General features: G+C 42.1%; 1 long non-coding RNA gene across 1 annotated transcript in view; it reads left to right on the top strand.

Moving 5' to 3' along the window:
• Positions 1 to 16,927, top strand: part of LOC140690232 (uncharacterized) — a 39,931-nt gene that overhangs the window by 10,890 nt on the left and 12,114 nt on the right. Inside the window, exon 2 of the long non-coding RNA XR_012065418.1 lies at positions 2,561 to 2,627. This is a non-coding gene — a long non-coding RNA (uncharacterized lncRNA). The remainder of the gene's footprint in view (positions 1 to 2,560; positions 2,628 to 16,927) is intronic.

Below are 16,927 nucleotides of genomic sequence, written 5' to 3'. Positions count from 1 at the left end.
CACCGTATGCTAGATCAGGAAATTTTCATTCTGGATATAAAAGAGAATCAACTGGGGAAATTTAAAAAATGCCAAAGTCTCACCCTGATCAACAAAATCAGATTTAGGAAGAGAAGCTTGTGTATTAGGGATTTAAAAAAGCTCTTGAGGGGATTCCAATGAGTAGGCAGGGTGAGAACCACTTTGCTAGAGGAAGCGGACCTGAGAAGCAAGCAGAGATGTGGGTGGGGCAGAGTGAACGTGAATCGCTCCTGCCTGGTCCGCCAGCAGGTTCTGGGGGTAGTGTTACCAAGTCCAAGCTCATTCTGCTCACTGCACGTATAGGCCAATAAATCAGGAAATGAGGTATGGGGACAAGGAGTAATGACTTTATTCGGAAAGTTGACAGACCAAGAAGATGGGGGACTGATATCCTAGAGAACCATCTTCCCTAAGCCAGAATTCAGGCTCCTTTTATAGTGAAAAGGGGAGAGGGTGTGATTGGTTGTTGCAAACTTCTCATCGGAATCCTTTGTTCTTGCAGCTGTCTGGGTAGGTCAAGTCATGGTGTCCCCGTAAACCTCCAACGACACAAATGTATTCTCTGTTCTGCAAAGTTTTATCTCTATGTAAATGGAAAAGTGTTACACCCTTAAAGGTCAGAGCCTTGAGAATAGGCTCCCCTGTACGTTTCAGGCTCTAGGCAATATTCGTTTACAAAAGGTGCAGAACCAGCAGGACTAAGCCCAGGAAACAGAGCGCAGGGCTAGGACCAAAGGAACAGGTCTAATACGGAGTCAGAATTGTTCTTCCCTATTTCAGTAAAGACCTGGACCTGTGGGCAAACATCTTTGCACTACGTGACGCCTAGGAATAAACCCACCATGAAGACTGAATCTGAGATATGGAGAAGAGTCAAATCTTGATGACATCTTTTGAGACATTTCTAAAGCTAGCAGTGTGTCAAGAAATTTCAGTTTTATATCTCATACCTTCTTTTTTCAACTTAAACCAGTATGGATTGGTTTTCCGCCTTCGTATTGGATAGCAGAGGGCTGCTTCTGTGGCTGTTTCTCCTTACCTCCCCCTTCTCTGCCAAAATTTTCAAGGGACATTCACATTTTAGGCTTTCTAGAAAGGACTTTGTTTTTGCTTTGGTTGGCAGAAGCTACTCATGGTGTCCCAATATTTGTTCTCCCTTTCTTCGATGTAATAGCATTTTTAGCTGAGCTGCCTAGAAAAACAAACACTATAATTCTTAGCCTTCATTACAGCTATGGCCGTAAGACAAAGTTTTGGCCAGTAGGCTGCAAGCAGAAAGATAATGTGCTAGCATCCAGAATCCTTAAAAGACAGCAAAAATGAGTGCTTTTCTTCATCCTTCCTTTATTTTGCCATCTGAAATATGTGGAAGTCACCATCTGTGACTTGAGGATGAGGCCATACCTTAGGACTGGGACAGACGGGGAGCTTGAGTCCTGGGGATTCCAGGGAGCAGAGCCACCCCATTGAGTCTGGCCTGACACTTCCAGAGTTCATTTACGTGAATGAGAAACACATTTCTCTCTTATTAAGCCGATGCTATTTTGGATTTTCTGTCACTCAAAGCTGAATCTAATCCTAACTAACATACTGTATTAAGTTTCATCTTGAGAGATTTGGACCATCACTTTGTGTGTTTGGGTAATAATGTCATCATTCAACATCTCTACCTCATCCAGCTCTCTACCATCGATTAATGAGAGCAGTGTGCCATCTGGGCTTCCATCCGCCATTAATAAAAATAGGATCAGGAGAGGGCCAAGGACTGCAGCCTCCGGCCTACTCCAGAGAGCCCTTTCACTGGGGTCCTGGTGTCTTTGGACACAGGCGTGAGCTGGTGTGTAGGGAAGCTGAGGCGTGTCAACTATAGATCAGTGAGACTCAGACTTTAGTGAGCGTCAGACCACCTGGAGGGCTTGATGAAACATGGGTGCTGGGCCTTATCGCGAGTTTCTGAATCAGTACGTCTGGGGTGAGGCTCAAGTATTTGTGTTTCTCACAAATCCCAAGTGATGCTGATACTGAGGTCCAGGGACCACACTTTGAGAACCATTATTCTAGGCTATGATCTTTCCGTTGGAAAGTGAACTATAAAAGAGAATGAACATTTAAAAGTTGTTTGGCTATGGAAAGCAAGTCTTTGAGGAGACAAAAGGGGATGGACTGCAGAGTATCAGGGAGGGCTGGGCTCTGATCGGACACGCGCACTGCCTTGCGGCTTATTAGGAGGCCGGCAATACTGGGCGCAGATGAAGGTAGATGGTCCATTTGCTTTGAGGAGGCTGTGGGAGCTTCTGTCTGGGGTCTTCTGTTTTCCCAGTGAAGAATATGCAGGAGCATTAACTGGAGAGAGGGATGTGAGCTGTGTGAGGAGAAACTGTGAAACACCCTTGGCATGTCCCGTATCCGAGGGGAGTGCAGGGCACACTAGAGAATGACACATAGAACTCAAGCAGGGGGGCTCCTGTTTAAGGAGTTAAATGACTAGTCTTTGTGTTAGTACATTGCTAAGAGCATGTAAACATTACACTTTACGCAGTTCCAGGGAGGATACGGCGCTCGATTCACCAAGATGTCTCCAGGCCCAGAAAAGTGCTCAGTGAAAGGTCAGTTCATGTTTAACAGTAAATGTACACGTGAAGTTCAGTCTGCAGGTCAGATCATCCCCCTGCAACAAAATGATGGTTTGTTAGTTTTTACATGAGTATATTTTATTATCACTTTAATGAATTAAAAAGACTGTGGTTCATGGACAGGTGTTGTATAATGTGTAACTATCTTAATAAAAATGATGCTTCATACATTGTTAGAGTACCACAACTTAAAAAAAAAAAAAAGACTGCAGGTGTACAGTGACCAAATCCTGAAATGCAGCCTTCTTTCTAAAGAAGAATGAGAAGAAATTCCGACAGGTGGTGCTACGTATGAGCACGTTCCAGCTTCCTTCTGAGGCACACGAGCAGTCAGAACCATGCCTTCTCTCTGGGGACATGACAAATAGCAGAGTAAATCTGGAGGCATTTGGAATAGGTCCACACTCCACCACAGAGATGGGCACTGGCTTAAGATGGCCACTGTTTCTACGAGCAAGAAATTAAGACCAGCAGAAACTCAGAGGACAGCTGTGCCACTAGAATGGGTCCTCAGAGAAGAGAGTGGTCACCAGTTGTCCCGATTTGCCTGGGTGCCCGGCATGTGGGAGTTTTAGGGCTAAACCTGTGACAGCCTAGGACAAACCAGGAGAAGTTGACCATCCTAGCAGGGGCTGAGTATTCTGGGGGAAAAAACCCAAAATACAGCCAGCACAGCGAGACCGCTGTTTTGATTTATAGTAGGGCACAGGTCTGGCTTCCAGGGCGTGTGGCTAACGTCGTGCAGTCACACACGGCCCAGCACTCAGAAGGACCCATGCTTGGTACAACGCTCTGCTGTCATCACTTGAAAGTCTTAATAATGTTTGAAAAGTTCCTCATTTTTATTTTGTACTAAGTCCTACAAGTTTTGTAGCCAGTCTGCAAATTATGTAGGAAGGGAGCTGGGGTTTCTGTTTTTATTTCTATGTGTTCTGGTGAGAGATGAAGACGGGATTTCTCTCCTCCCTCTGCCTCTCTCCCACTCTTCTTCCTCTCCTCTTTCTAGTTAAGCAAAACCTATGCAAGGTATTTCTTTACCCATTAATTTTTTAAAAGGCCACGCTGTCTTATACACACGTTAATGTATAAAAAGTTAAACTTGGTTCAAATGCAGCATCTCCCCGCTGAATGTGTTTCTCCCAGTAAGGAAAAGAAAGAGAAGAAAGAGAGAAGGTGGTTAAAGAGGTTTAAGAAAGTGGTAGAAATACCAGCTGGGAGTCTCCACAGGGGTGAAGCCACACATAACTCTCGATCAAAGGGAAAACCTCAGGGAAGATGAAAGGGGTGATAATTGTAAGTTGAGAGAGTTTCATAATAGAGGTGAGAATCACAGGCACTTATCTGTGAAACTGAGGGAGAGTTAAAGTTGGGCAGGGTGGGTGGTGGCCTGGAGGGCGTCCACTGACTAATCTCTTCTGTGGGAATTTTAATTCTTATCAAGTTATTTCTATTTTTCCTCTTGGATGTTAAGATCAATCTTTTTTTCAAACAAAAGGGTGTTTTACTGTGCTATTTACTTGTGCTTTTGTCGTTTTAAATGTGGACCGTGAGGAGGACAGGGGATGGTTAGCTGAGAGAGGGTAGGTAAGGCTGAATTTGGAGTGTGAAGCCAGGAGGCTGAGCTGGGCGTAAGGTTGTAAAGGTGACCTTTAGGAACTCACTGAGCTCAGCTGTGTTCTCACCCTGACCGCGCTTCCTAACGGGATCCAGAGAGGGCCGGCTTCCCAGGAGGGGGAGGTCTATTCTCGCCCACGGGGGTCGGGGTAGGGGACCTCGTTCTCCCCCAGCCTCACCTGAACAAGGCCACCGAGCAGCAATCATCTCTTCCATCGTTGTCTGAGCTGTTCCGGGCAGCAGGGCGCCCGGGCACCACCGTTTAGAAAAGGTAGGTGGAGTTGGGCCTGCTGTGAAAAACGTAGGCTCTTTGAGATTTAAAACGTATTTTTTTCTTCCTGTCTTTGGGTGGATAGATGTTAAAGCCATGTGATAGATGGGGTCCAGGAACAGGAGTTGTTATCAGACAGGGATTCTGCCCCAGGCGCTGAACTGATGCTTTGCTCCCTGTTGTTTCTCTTCCCCCCACCTTTGCTTGTAGGTAATTGGATTAAGAATCACTCTGTGGAGGTCTGGACAGACCATTCTAGGCTTCTCAGGGAGGGAAGAATATTCTGTAAATACAGAGTATGACTTGGCAGGAAAAGAATAATTTTTAAAGCTTAGAAAATTTGGCGGTGTGTGTGTGTGTGTTTGGGTCCTGAGTTTTATAAAACTAAGTGATGAATGACTTCTAGGCAATGAGGCAGAAAGGCAAGACAGAAGTTTCCAAGTGGCTGCCAATAAATCTAGAGCGAGGACACTAAATCCAGGTGCCCTTACTGCTTTCTTGCTAAAATTCCCTTAGACTGTTAAAAATTGTTCCTCTATCACTCTGCTTTAATACGACTCGGAACAGGGTGGCTGATATATAATTTTTAAATTATTGTGCATATCTACATAGTTGTAGAAGTAACTTTTATGAAATAATATACATTTAAACATTTTGTGGGAGTGTATATGAAGTCAACTTAGATCTACTTAGATCTGTGTTGGAAAACAGGCCATATTTGTGTGCTAAGATAGAAATTTCTCAGCAAGGTAAATATTTAAAATATTTAAGGAAATGACGACAATGTCAACATTTTATGAAATATTGAGGTAATTATTGTTGGATGTTGAATATTTAATTTCAAAAGATGTGCATCTACTCCTCTCTGGTTTAAAACACATCCTAAGCCTTAATTAAAAATCCGTTTTTAGCAGAAGGTTTTGCTGAATATTCCACCAGAGGGCAGCATTTAATAAGAGTTTGGTAGAAATTGACATTCACAGTGTAATTTATAGTTTTATAGATTTAATTTGGTTTTTAAACAATGATGTTAGAAAGTACTTACCTTGCTTTCATCAGCAGGACTGAAGTGATGAAGCTATGCATGCTTGGTTTCTACAAGGGGTAAATAATTCTTAAAGCAGCACATCCTAAGTTTGAACAGGGTGTGTTTGTTTTATAGTTTTCAAGATGGAAAAGCAATCAAAGGAACTAAAAACAATTTAGGTTGTACTTTACAAGGGCTGGATTGATCCCATTGGCTTTCTAAAAAGGAATTTGGTTGTTTTAACTCAATCTCCAACACACTGTTTACCCTCCCTGGGAAACCATCCAAATTTGGCCGCATTCCATATGCTAGAAAAAGTTTGGAGCCAGAGCCAAATGTGGGTTTGACTGAGGTGGCAGAACAGCACGAGGAGAGGTTGCAGGCTGGTTCCCAGGGGCCAGAAGCATCATCGCCACACCCATGGGGCCGTAGTGATCGGGAGGTGGTATGCCTGGCTCATACTTGTCAGTCAGTGAAGGCGGTTTCTCTTCTGTTCACTTGCTGTGCAATTTTTTTCCTGTCTTGTGGGGCTGCTTGACTTACTACAATTTTTAAAATTAAAGAAACACATGCACATGGTAAACAAACAAGATAAGATGGTGCATGATTAAAAATGTCTTTCCAATCCCACACACCAGACCCATTCTCCAGAAGTAACCACCAGCAATGATTTTTTGGCATCTCCTGTAGAAAAAAATCATGCAGAAAGATGCTTATATAGGCATATGTATGTATCATACAGATAGGAGCAAGTTATATAGACATTATCTATATCTTGTTTTTTCTGTTCAACAATGCATCTTGGAAATCTTCTGTATCTTATTGCTTGTTTTTTTCAATTTTATTTCCTCAGTGAGACATACTTCTCAATGGCAGAAGCTTCATTTCCACCCCACCCCACCCCACTTTCTTTTTTGCTTTACAGTGTCAGAGGGAGTGCTGTCAACATTCTAGGTGTTTAATAGCCATTCTGGGATTGATTGGCTGGAGTGTTAGTCTGCTCCTGGTGAGGAAGAAGAAGGAAGGGTTATAAGCACATTAAGGAATTTGTTTCGTTCATTTCCAAAAAACAAGAACTGGAAAGAGTACGTTGGGTCATCTTGTCTAGTGTTTTTCTCAGCTTCTAACACTTGATGTTGACTGCAAAAGCCGTGCATTATTTTGGTCTGGGTGTTGTCCCAGTTCCTTCCCTCTGTTATTCAATAGTGAGTGTGTCTTTGAATTAGCAGGTGTTCGTAATCTCATTATTACGACTGGATGTTCTGTGATGACGGGGTATTAAGGGATCCTCAGAAGTCAAAGATGACTATTCATATAGGTCTAATGTTTCCACGTTATGTAGCACTGATCATGGCCCTGCATCTTAAAGTCTGTGTGTCGGGGTAGTTGAAATCATACGCAGAAAATCTGAGTACTCTTCACCCTCTAGCCTATCAGAGCTTTTATAGCTATGTCTAGCTTTTATAACCTTGATTTGAGGAAATTTTTTTTGGTTCCCAAAAGCTGTATGAATTTTATCATTTAGAAATCGTCATACCTGGAGACTTGATTGTGGTGTTACCTCTGAATTTTTTTTTTCAAGTCCTTTCATAGGGAACTAAAGGATGTTACGCTAAGTGAAATATGTCAAACAGAGAAAAACAAATACTGTGTGATACCACTTATATGTGGAGTCTAAAACAGAAAAAAATGAACAAACATAATAAAACAGAAACAGCTATAGATACAGAGAACAAACAGGGGGTTGCCAGAGAGGAGAGGGTTGCAGGGAGGAAAGAAAGAGATGAGGGAGAGTAAGAGGTACAGACTTCCAGCTGCAAAATCAATGAGCCATGGGTATAAAATGTACAGCACGGGGAATGTAGCCAGTAACTAATACCTCTGTATGGTGACAATTGTAATTAGACTTAGGCTGGTGATCACTTTGAAATGAATAGACATATTGAATTATTATGTTGTGTAACAGGAACTAACATAGTGGGTTAATTATACTTCAAAAAAACCAAACAAACTTACAGGAAAGAGAGATCAGATTTGTGGTTACCAGAGATCGGGGTGTGGGAGGGAGAATTGGATAAAGGCAGTCAAAAGGAACAAACTTCTAGTTATCAGATAAGTAAGTACCAGGGATGTAACGTACAGCATGGTGAATACAGTTAACCCTGCTGTCTGTTACATGTGAAAGTTGTTAAGAGAGTAAATCCTAAGAGCTCTCATCACAAAGAAAAATTTTTTTCTGTGTCTGTAATTTTGTGCCTCTATGAAATGACGGATGTTCACTGAACTTTTTGTGATCGTCATTTCATGCTGTATGTGAGTGAAATCATTATGCAGGACACCTTGGACTTACAGTGCTGTATGTTCATTCTATCTCGGTCACGCTGGAAGAAAAAACAAAGGAAAGTATTCCGGTACTGCTTCAAAAATAAAAGTAAAAATAGGGATCTACAACCATTTTCTACTCAATAAAGATGAAGTGAATCGGAAATGTCTATTTTCTTCTAAGGACCCACGTGTCAGCAAATTGGACTGTTTCCCGAATGTGCTCCCACTTTCTTGCTTCTGGACTTTTTTCTCCTTATTTGTCCTCAGAAGTTCTACTTATTTCTTAAGGCTTCAGTGCTGCCATTTGCATAAGGCCAGCAGACTTAGAGGGTCCTCTGCGTGCCCAGGTGTGTCCATGGACCCGTGGCTCTGGGGAAGACAGCACGGTTAAGGCTCGTTGCCTTCTCTGAGCAGCCCTGTAGGTGATGGGCACTGTGGCCGCGTGCGCAGTGCTGCAAAGGAGGTTGCAGGTGTGCTCCAGGAGAAGACAGCAGAAGTGGTAAGTTCATCCTGGGGATGCCGCTGTGGTTTCACAGAAGTGATGCTTGCGTTGGTTCTTTTTCTTTTCTTTTCTTTTCTTTTTTTTATTGAAGTATAATCAGTTTACAATGTTGTGTCAATTTCTGGTGCACAGCACAATACTTCAGTCATATAGGAACATCATATATTCGTTTCCATATTCTTCTTCACCATAGGTTACAACAAGATATGGAGTATAGTTCCCTGTGCTACACAGTATAAACTTGTTGCTTGCGTTGGTTCTTTTCAAGGGCTTGAAGGTCTTGGTTGAACAGCTGCAGTCAGTGGAAGGAGACTCCAGGTCTGAACAAAGGCTGTAGGTGTTTTCTAACAGTGGCGTGTGGGAGAATGACAAACCGTCTGTGTCTAGAGGGTCAGGTGTGTGGAAGAGGCTGGAGACAGACCATGTCTAGATTCTGAAGAGCTCTGATTGTCATGCTCAGGAATTTGGGATGGAAACCATGGGAGAATCTCATGTAGGGCATAACTGGATGGATGAAGATTGTGTTAATCAAAACAGGGAACATAAGGTGTCCAGGGAGAGGAGAGAATTGTGTGGGTGGGTCTTGTATATACCGAGCTTAGGGTGCATCAGGGACTTTTCACTGGTGATTTCTGATAAGAATTTGGGAGCTCAAGAAAGGGGATGTTCGAGTGAAAGATTAACAAAGCATTTTCTTCCTCTTTATTAAAAAAATGACCTTGGGTTAACTTTCTACCTCTGCTTGCCTGGAAACCTGACAGAAGTGAATGCTAGCTGTGTTACCAGGCAACGCTGCTTATGGCAAGAATGACCCACAAACGGGAAGCTGCATGTAGACTGGCAGGTCTGTGAGTGAAGAGAACTGCCCTGTGAGAAGGTACAGGTCTGGGCTTCCTGAAGTAGCAAGGCTTTGCCCTCCCCGGGCCTGGGGAACTCTGGCTCTGGGACTGTTACCATAGAAGTGCTTCCCGATGTTTGGGACGGCTAAGCCAGGGAGGCTTCTGCACCCTCCTGCATGTTCTCAGGCTCTCATCTCTGACCTGTTGGTGCACACCCTCAAAACCAGCCTCCAGTCAGCTTGGAGCATCCCTACTGGTGCGCTGCTCGCGGCCCCTCATGAACCCGGCACCAGGTGAGGCTTCCTGGGTTCTGTGAGTTCCCCTAGCTGAGCCTAAGACTCCAAAGGATCGACATGGCTAGAAGCGAATATTGGATTTACTTATGCATGACAGGAAAAAACGGAATTTCTTTTTTCTGCCCATAAAAGAGAATGTTCTGGCTTTGTGTGACCATTTTCCTCCACTGAACGCCAGCAGTGGACCAGGTGTATGTCCTTAGCATCTAGCACAGTCAGTGCTGGTCATTAACAGATGCTCAGTCAGTAATTGTTGCATAACTGATATCAGTACATATTTATTGATGACTTTCCATATTTCAAGGACTCTGTTAGTTGCCAAGATACAGACACTTTCCTCAAGAACTTCATTTCCTATCAGACAGAAAGTTATATTTAAATTCTCAAATTTCCCTCTCTCTCTGCCAACCAATCACTTAATTATCATTACCATCCTTCTCATCACATTTAGCATTTATTGAGCACATGTTATTTGCCAGGAACTGAGTCTGGGCTTTATGCAGATTATCTGAGTCCTCATAACAGCCCTATGAGGTAATTACTAAAAGTATCCCCACTTTACAGATGAGAAAGCTAAGTCAGTGGAACCAGGATTCAAAATCCAAAGTCTGACTCCAGAGCCCACCTTCTCAGTTACTCTACCCTTCTGCTTTTTGCTGCCATCATCTCAGTGATATTTAGGTTAAATATGTTTGAGGCATTTATCTGCTTGGGCCATAAAAAGGACAAAACTGCATCTTGTGTATGTCTAGAAGTAAATTAAAGCCAGTTACTCTTCAGATGTTTCAGATGTGCAGTGGATTTAGGACTGATGTAGCAAAAATGTCTAGTTCTCATTTGCAAAACTGCTGAGTGAGAAATCACTTAAAATCCTAGGGAGGGCTTTAAAAACATACATAAAGCAAAAAAAAAAAACCCACAAAAAAAACAACAAAAACAAAAAAACAAATAATCTGATTTAAAAATAGATAAAAGACCTAATAGACATTCTTCCAAAGACGATAAACAAGTGACCAACAGATGTATGAAAAAATGTTCAAATATCATTAACATCAGGGAAATGTGAGTCAAAACCACAATGAGATATTACTTCACACCTCAAAAATTTAAAAATAAAACTACCACATTATTCAGCACTCACCACATCTGAGTACATATCTGAAGTAAATGAAATCAGTATTTTAGGAGAGATCTGCACTCCTGTGTTCATTGCAGATTTATTTATAATAGCCACGATACAGAAACAACTTAAGTGTCGTGGATGGATGAGTGGATAAAGGAGTGGTATGTATATACTATGGGATGTTATTTAGCCGCGAGACGTGATTGAAACTGGAGGGCATTACGCTAGATGAGATAAGCCAGAGAAAGATAAATACTGGAAGATCTCACTTATGTGTGGAATCTAAAAAGAAGAAGGAGGAGGAGGAGAGGAAGGGGAAGGGAAAGGAGAACTCACAGGAAGGGAATAATATGGCTGCCAGGGTCTTACGTAGGGAAATGAGGGGAGATAATACTGTATTGTAGACTTGAAATTCGCTTGAAATTTGCTAAGAGTCAATCTTAAGCATTCTCACCACATATACGCACATAGAAACAAGGCAAAAACACACATGAACACACAAAATGTTGGATCTAAAGTTAGAAATTAATGTCTAATATAGTTCAGATGAAAGCTCAGGCTACAGGACTTTTGGATTTTACTTTACCGTACATGTGCTAGTTTAGTTTTATTCTATACTTGTGGAAATCTCAGATAATTTTATTTTAAACTTTAATTATGCCTTGAAGAATTTTACAAGTGTTGTTATGGGTTTAACTGTAGTAGAGCACTCTGCATACTAATACTGAATTTTATTGAGCACAGGGAACTGGAAAGACTTTAATCTGTCTAATTTGTATTGGTAATGCTTGAAAATGCCTGAAAGATTCTATTTCTCTTTCCTATTTTTGTAACTGACTCCCCCTACCTCCCCTCCCTTCTTTCACCCTCCTCTGGTTTACTTGGGGAAAGACTGTTTGATCTCCTGCCCTGGCCAGGCCCGCGCATGTACTGCTCCATCACGTTGCTTGGCTCCTTTGCTCCGGGTTCTGCCTCCACTTCCCCCAACTCCTGTGCGAGGCTGCTGGGGGAGGTGACAGGAAGTTTGAGCCTCTCTTCATATTCCCCTCCCTAAGTCTCTGCAAGGCTGTGTGCTTTGGTGGGGAGTCTATATGCTACGTTGTCCAAGTGGGAGGCTTTGAGAGTGAAGCAGGGACTATTAGCAATTACACCAGAAGATCAGACAGACACAGAGTGGCAGTCCCAGGCAAGCTGAAATGAAGGTCACCTTAGTACAGGAGACATTTACTGAAGGTTTGTGGATAACAGGAGGGAGACGTAGGGCAAGCAACAACTTAAACTTGATTATCACTCACTCATGGTCTCCTTGAAAGTCTCTCAAAGTTCCTACCCTGGGAGATTCTCAGGAGCTTTCTGGTTTCCTCAGGCCTCTCCCTGCTGCCCGTGGCTCAGGTTTGGGGAGAGAGGGATTGGTGTGAAGGGTCCTCTTTGCTGCAGGGTCCAGTAGGGTAGCCATGTAGCCACAAGTGGAAATTTAAATTTAAACTAAATAAATGAAAAACTTCAGTTCCCCAGTAATTTCACCACATTTCAAGTGCTCTGTGGCTCCATGTGGCTAGTGGCTACCACAGCATGTCCAGGATCTCAGAAAGTCCTGTTCAGCACTATACTCTCCTCAGATTGTCCACTTCCATTCTTAGTTCCAGGTCTTTCATCCTCCCCGCCCTACACACACACACACACACACACACACACACACACACACACAGTTCAACTGTGTGGATTCTTCTGTTTATTGTGCAGAAAAATGGGCCATTCAGGCTTGCCCAAACAGCCTCTTTCTTTTCTACTAAAAAGAACTATCAGAACTCTGAGGTGTTTCCTTCAAAACCAGAGACCTACCTCCCTGGAGAGGAACGGTCCCTCACTCCTAGAAGGCAGAAGTATCTGCAGTCGGTTCTGGTTTTTCCAAAGTTATGACACTGATTTTCAAATGTGATGTTTGGAAGCCACATTCCACATAAAGTTTTATTACTTTATCATTATATGGTGAATAAAGAAGTATAAGACGTTCTAAGTCAAATCCTTTGTTTATTTGGCTATAAAAAGCAAAGGGAAGAAAATGAAAAAAGAATTACAGCTCAGCCTTTGGCACAGTGTCAACTTTTAAATAGAAAGTATTTGACTTGTCCTGGGGAAGAGTCTGCTCTGTGTTAAATAATCTTGCCAGATGGCCGTCCAAACAAATGAACTGAAGCAAAACAGGCCAGATTTATGGTTTCACTGCAGTCAAAAATAACTTTTCTATTATTAAAAGTGAATAATTTCATGTTAAGGTGTGGTTTACATAACAATTCGGGGTTGTGAGATACGCTGGAAAGCAGCTGTATTGCGGAAGGTGGCGAACACTTGCCTGAGAAAAGAGGTGCTCATTTTGTCTAGTCAATGCCAAGGGTGTGGGCTTATAATCCAGTTTTTCCAAATGAGCATCAGATTGTCAAAGTTCTAGGGAATAAGCCTCTGTTCGGAAACATGTATTGCTTGAATTTTGTCACAAAACTTTCTTCCATTATTCCCCCCCTCGAAAAGCTGAAAGGGGAGACACTGCTCTTTGTGGTTTCTTTCTTGGTAACCCGTTTTTTTTTTTCTCCCCAAAGGGAGGATCAGACTCTGTGTGCTGAAACAGCCTTGCAGGTTTATGCTGTTTATTCATCTAATAAACTTTTGAGTGCATTTTGATGTCTTTTCCTTCCAGATTGGTTTGGAATTTACTCTTCCATTTCTGCCTTTGGTAGAATAGGTAGACAGAAGCCAGGAAATTATGTGCAAGGAAAGCGGTGTGCCCAACTCACTACTGGAGATTCTGGTCAACCACCAGCTAAGGGTCATAAACTAAGGCACATGATTTGGGAAAATAGTACGAAATGATGATGGATATTGAATAGAGATAAACACTTTAGGTACCTAAGACTTAGTTCATGTCTCCCACCTGGCTGTCCTGCATCCTTCCTTTGTATTCATTCATTCATGACCCACTGTATGCTCCGCACTAGAGGAGTAGCAGGGAACAGCAGCACGGCCCCTGCCTTCACCCAGCTCCTGGGCGGTGACTAAGGGAGACCTCACCTCCAGCAGGAGACCTCTCCTCCTCTCTGAGGAGGTGGTGAAGAGTTAGACAGATGAAGGGGTGGGGGTGGAGGTGGGGGCAGGGAAAGGGACAGTGAAACGCAGGGGGAGCTCTCTAGGCAGAGGGAAGAACAAGGGCAAAGGCACTGGGGTGGGATTCAGGATGTGCGCAAGGGGCTGGAGGGCCAGCAGGTGGGGCAGGAGTGCCTTTGAACATGGCCAAAGCGGGAAGGGACTCATATATGTCAGCCTTGGCAGGATCTGGAGTTGTATCCTGAGAGCAAAGTAAGTTGGGTCAAAGTGCATAAAGTAGGAATTATATGATCAGATTTGAGTTTTTAAGAGCTCAGTGGTTTCTGCCAGGAGGATGCATTGAAAGGATGCAAAAGTGGCCGAGGGAGATCTGCTAGGTACCACTGAGCAAGTAGAGGTGATAGAGGATGGGGGCTTCCACATGGGTAGGAGCAGTGGAAACAGAGTTGAGTATATGTATGAGATATTTAGGAGGTAAAGTCCAATGGACTTCATAATAGATTTGCCACGAGGAGTAAAAGAGAAGATGGTGTTGAAGATGACACTGGGCTGGGAGGAGCACATCACACAAAGGTGGAGACTGACTGGGGACAGGAGGAGGAATAGTTCCAAAGAGGCCAGAAGGAGAGTGAGGAGCAAAGCTCTGGTGTGGTCTCACCAGAGGTCCTCTAGGAGTGGGAGGTGGAAGCAGTGCCAAATACATTCAGGGAGATTGCAAAGTCGAGTGGGCTTGTGCCCTGCTCTCTAGAGGAGGCTGCAGGGAGAGGCCATCATGGCACCAGAGAGGCCATGTAAGGGAGGTAGTGTGGCATGTCAAGGTCTAGGATGGCTTAAGCAGCCTCCAGTCTCCCAGGACCCCAGGAGAGAGGCAGAAGAGTTGAGACAAGGCCAGGAGGCTGGGAGGGTCCTGGAGGAAGAATGTGGGACGTTATCAGTAGATGAGCTGTGGACTAGGCCAACTAGACAGCACAGGAGAGTCGGGATGATGAGTCAAGAGTGGATGATGGGATGGTAGAGACAGGAGTCCAGACACCAGATGGAATGAAGTTCTCCTCAGCAGATGACAGACAGCTCATGACCTTCCGGGACGGGAGACTGTCCACCTCACCAACTCCATGCCTGATTATGGGCAAATGCCCAAAGAAAAAGGAGATGGGGGTAACTTGGGATAACTGAGTTTAATCAGGAACAAAAGAGCCTTGAGAAGATTCTAATATTATAACAATTCAGTGACTAATGGTAATCAAATCTGGAGAATAGCTGGGTTAATCATAAATGAGATTGGGATAGTTAGCTATTTGGGAGGAAAAAGTAGATTTTAATCTTTCCCTGTACCAAATGTTCTAGATAGCAAATAAATAAATAAATAAATAAATAAATAAATAAATAAAATCTGAAAGAAAGCATAAGGCAGTATTTTCTAATACTTGAATGTGAGGGCCCCTTCTAAGCTATAAGTAAGATGTGAAATTTTAAAGAGAAACATTGACATATTTAATGATATAAAGACTTTAAAATTTGCATGCAAAAATATCTCATGACTAAATTTAAAATGCACACAAAATGGGTATTAATCAGCCATAAAAAAGAATGAAATAGTGCCATTTTCAGCAACATAGATGGACCTAGAGAACATTATGCTTAGTGAGATAAATCAAACAGAGAAAGACAAATACTATATGATATCACTTATGTGTGGAATCTAAAAAATAATACAAATGAATGTATATGCAAAACAGAAATAGACTCACAGGCATAGAAAACAAACTTGTGGTTACCAAAGGGAAGAGGGAAGAGGGGAGGGACAAATTAGGGGTATGGGATGAGCAAATACAAACCACTTTGTATAAAATAGATACACAAAAAGGATACACAGTATAGCACAGGGAATTATACCCATTATTTTGTAATAATGTCTAATGGAATGTAATCTGCAGAAATACTGAATCTCTATGCTGTACATTTGAAATTCACACAACATTGTAAATCAGTTATACTTTACTAAAAATGCACGTACATTGGGGAAACTATTATAGCAAATAAGGCAGAAGTTTACATCTTAACGATTCCTACTAATTCATAAGGAAAGGTTAAGATTTCAAACCATAAATAGGCAAAGGACATGAACTGACATGTTGTAAATGGTTAACATAAAAAATGTTTAATGTTATTAGCTATATTCAAGAAATATACTATAAGAATTACATGTCTTTTAATGTCTATCAACTTAGGAGAGATTTTAAAAATGATAATACTCATTTCAGTTGAGCATACAGGAAGACATTCATTTTATTGTTGGGATCGTAAATTGAGCCAGATCATTTGGAGAGTAATTTGGCAATCTGTACTAAGGGTTTAAGGAGTTTAAAATTGGAAATAACCTATGTTTTCCAAATAGGGGAATATTTTAGGAAATCAGTATCTATCTACATGTTGTACGATTATCCAGCCATTAAAGTAGAAAATATTTAATGACATTGGAAAATGCATATGCTATAACATTAAGTGGTTAAGAGCAACATGCTGAATTATATATACAGCGTGATCACAGCCATGCAAATAAATATGCAAGGAAATAGTTGAAAAAATGTAGCAATCTACCCGTACTTATTTTTGAATGTTGTAGTTATCAGTGATTTTATTTTCTTTCTACCTTTCTGCACTTCTGTCATGCAGAAGAATTCTAAGTTGGAAAAACTAGAAAATAATCTTTGTTAGAGGTAAATATGTACTTTTAGCTTTGCTGTAGCTTAACTAATGGCTTCTAGTTCTAATGGTTCCAGACGATTTTGTTGGCCAATGCATTTGTCTCAAGCTATTGAAATGGACACTGCTAATGATTCAGATGATACTTTTATGGCCCTCGGTCTGTGTCAGGTGCCATATTAAACTCATTTAGAACTCATCGTACTCATATGAGGTAGGTCATATTATTATCCACATTTTATGGAGCAGGAAATTAAGGCACAGAGAGGTTAATTAATCTTCCAAAGGTCACATTGCTAGCAAATGGTGGAGCTGGGATTTGAACTCAGGTAGTGTTGCTTCAGTGGTCCTACCCTCTACACGCCATCTGGTTATATTTAAGAGAATCAACAACCCTGTCTTTCAGAAAACCAGGCAATAGTAAAACCTTATGAAAACAAACTAACACCAGACAACATTAATAAATGTAAA

The sequence above is a fragment of the Vicugna pacos genome, chromosome 29 (genome assembly GCF_048564905.1).
Source record: "Vicugna pacos chromosome 29, VicPac4, whole genome shotgun sequence".
NCBI lineage: Eukaryota > Metazoa > Chordata > Mammalia > Artiodactyla > Camelidae > Vicugna > Vicugna pacos.
This window is presented reverse-complemented; position numbering and strand designations above follow the sequence as displayed.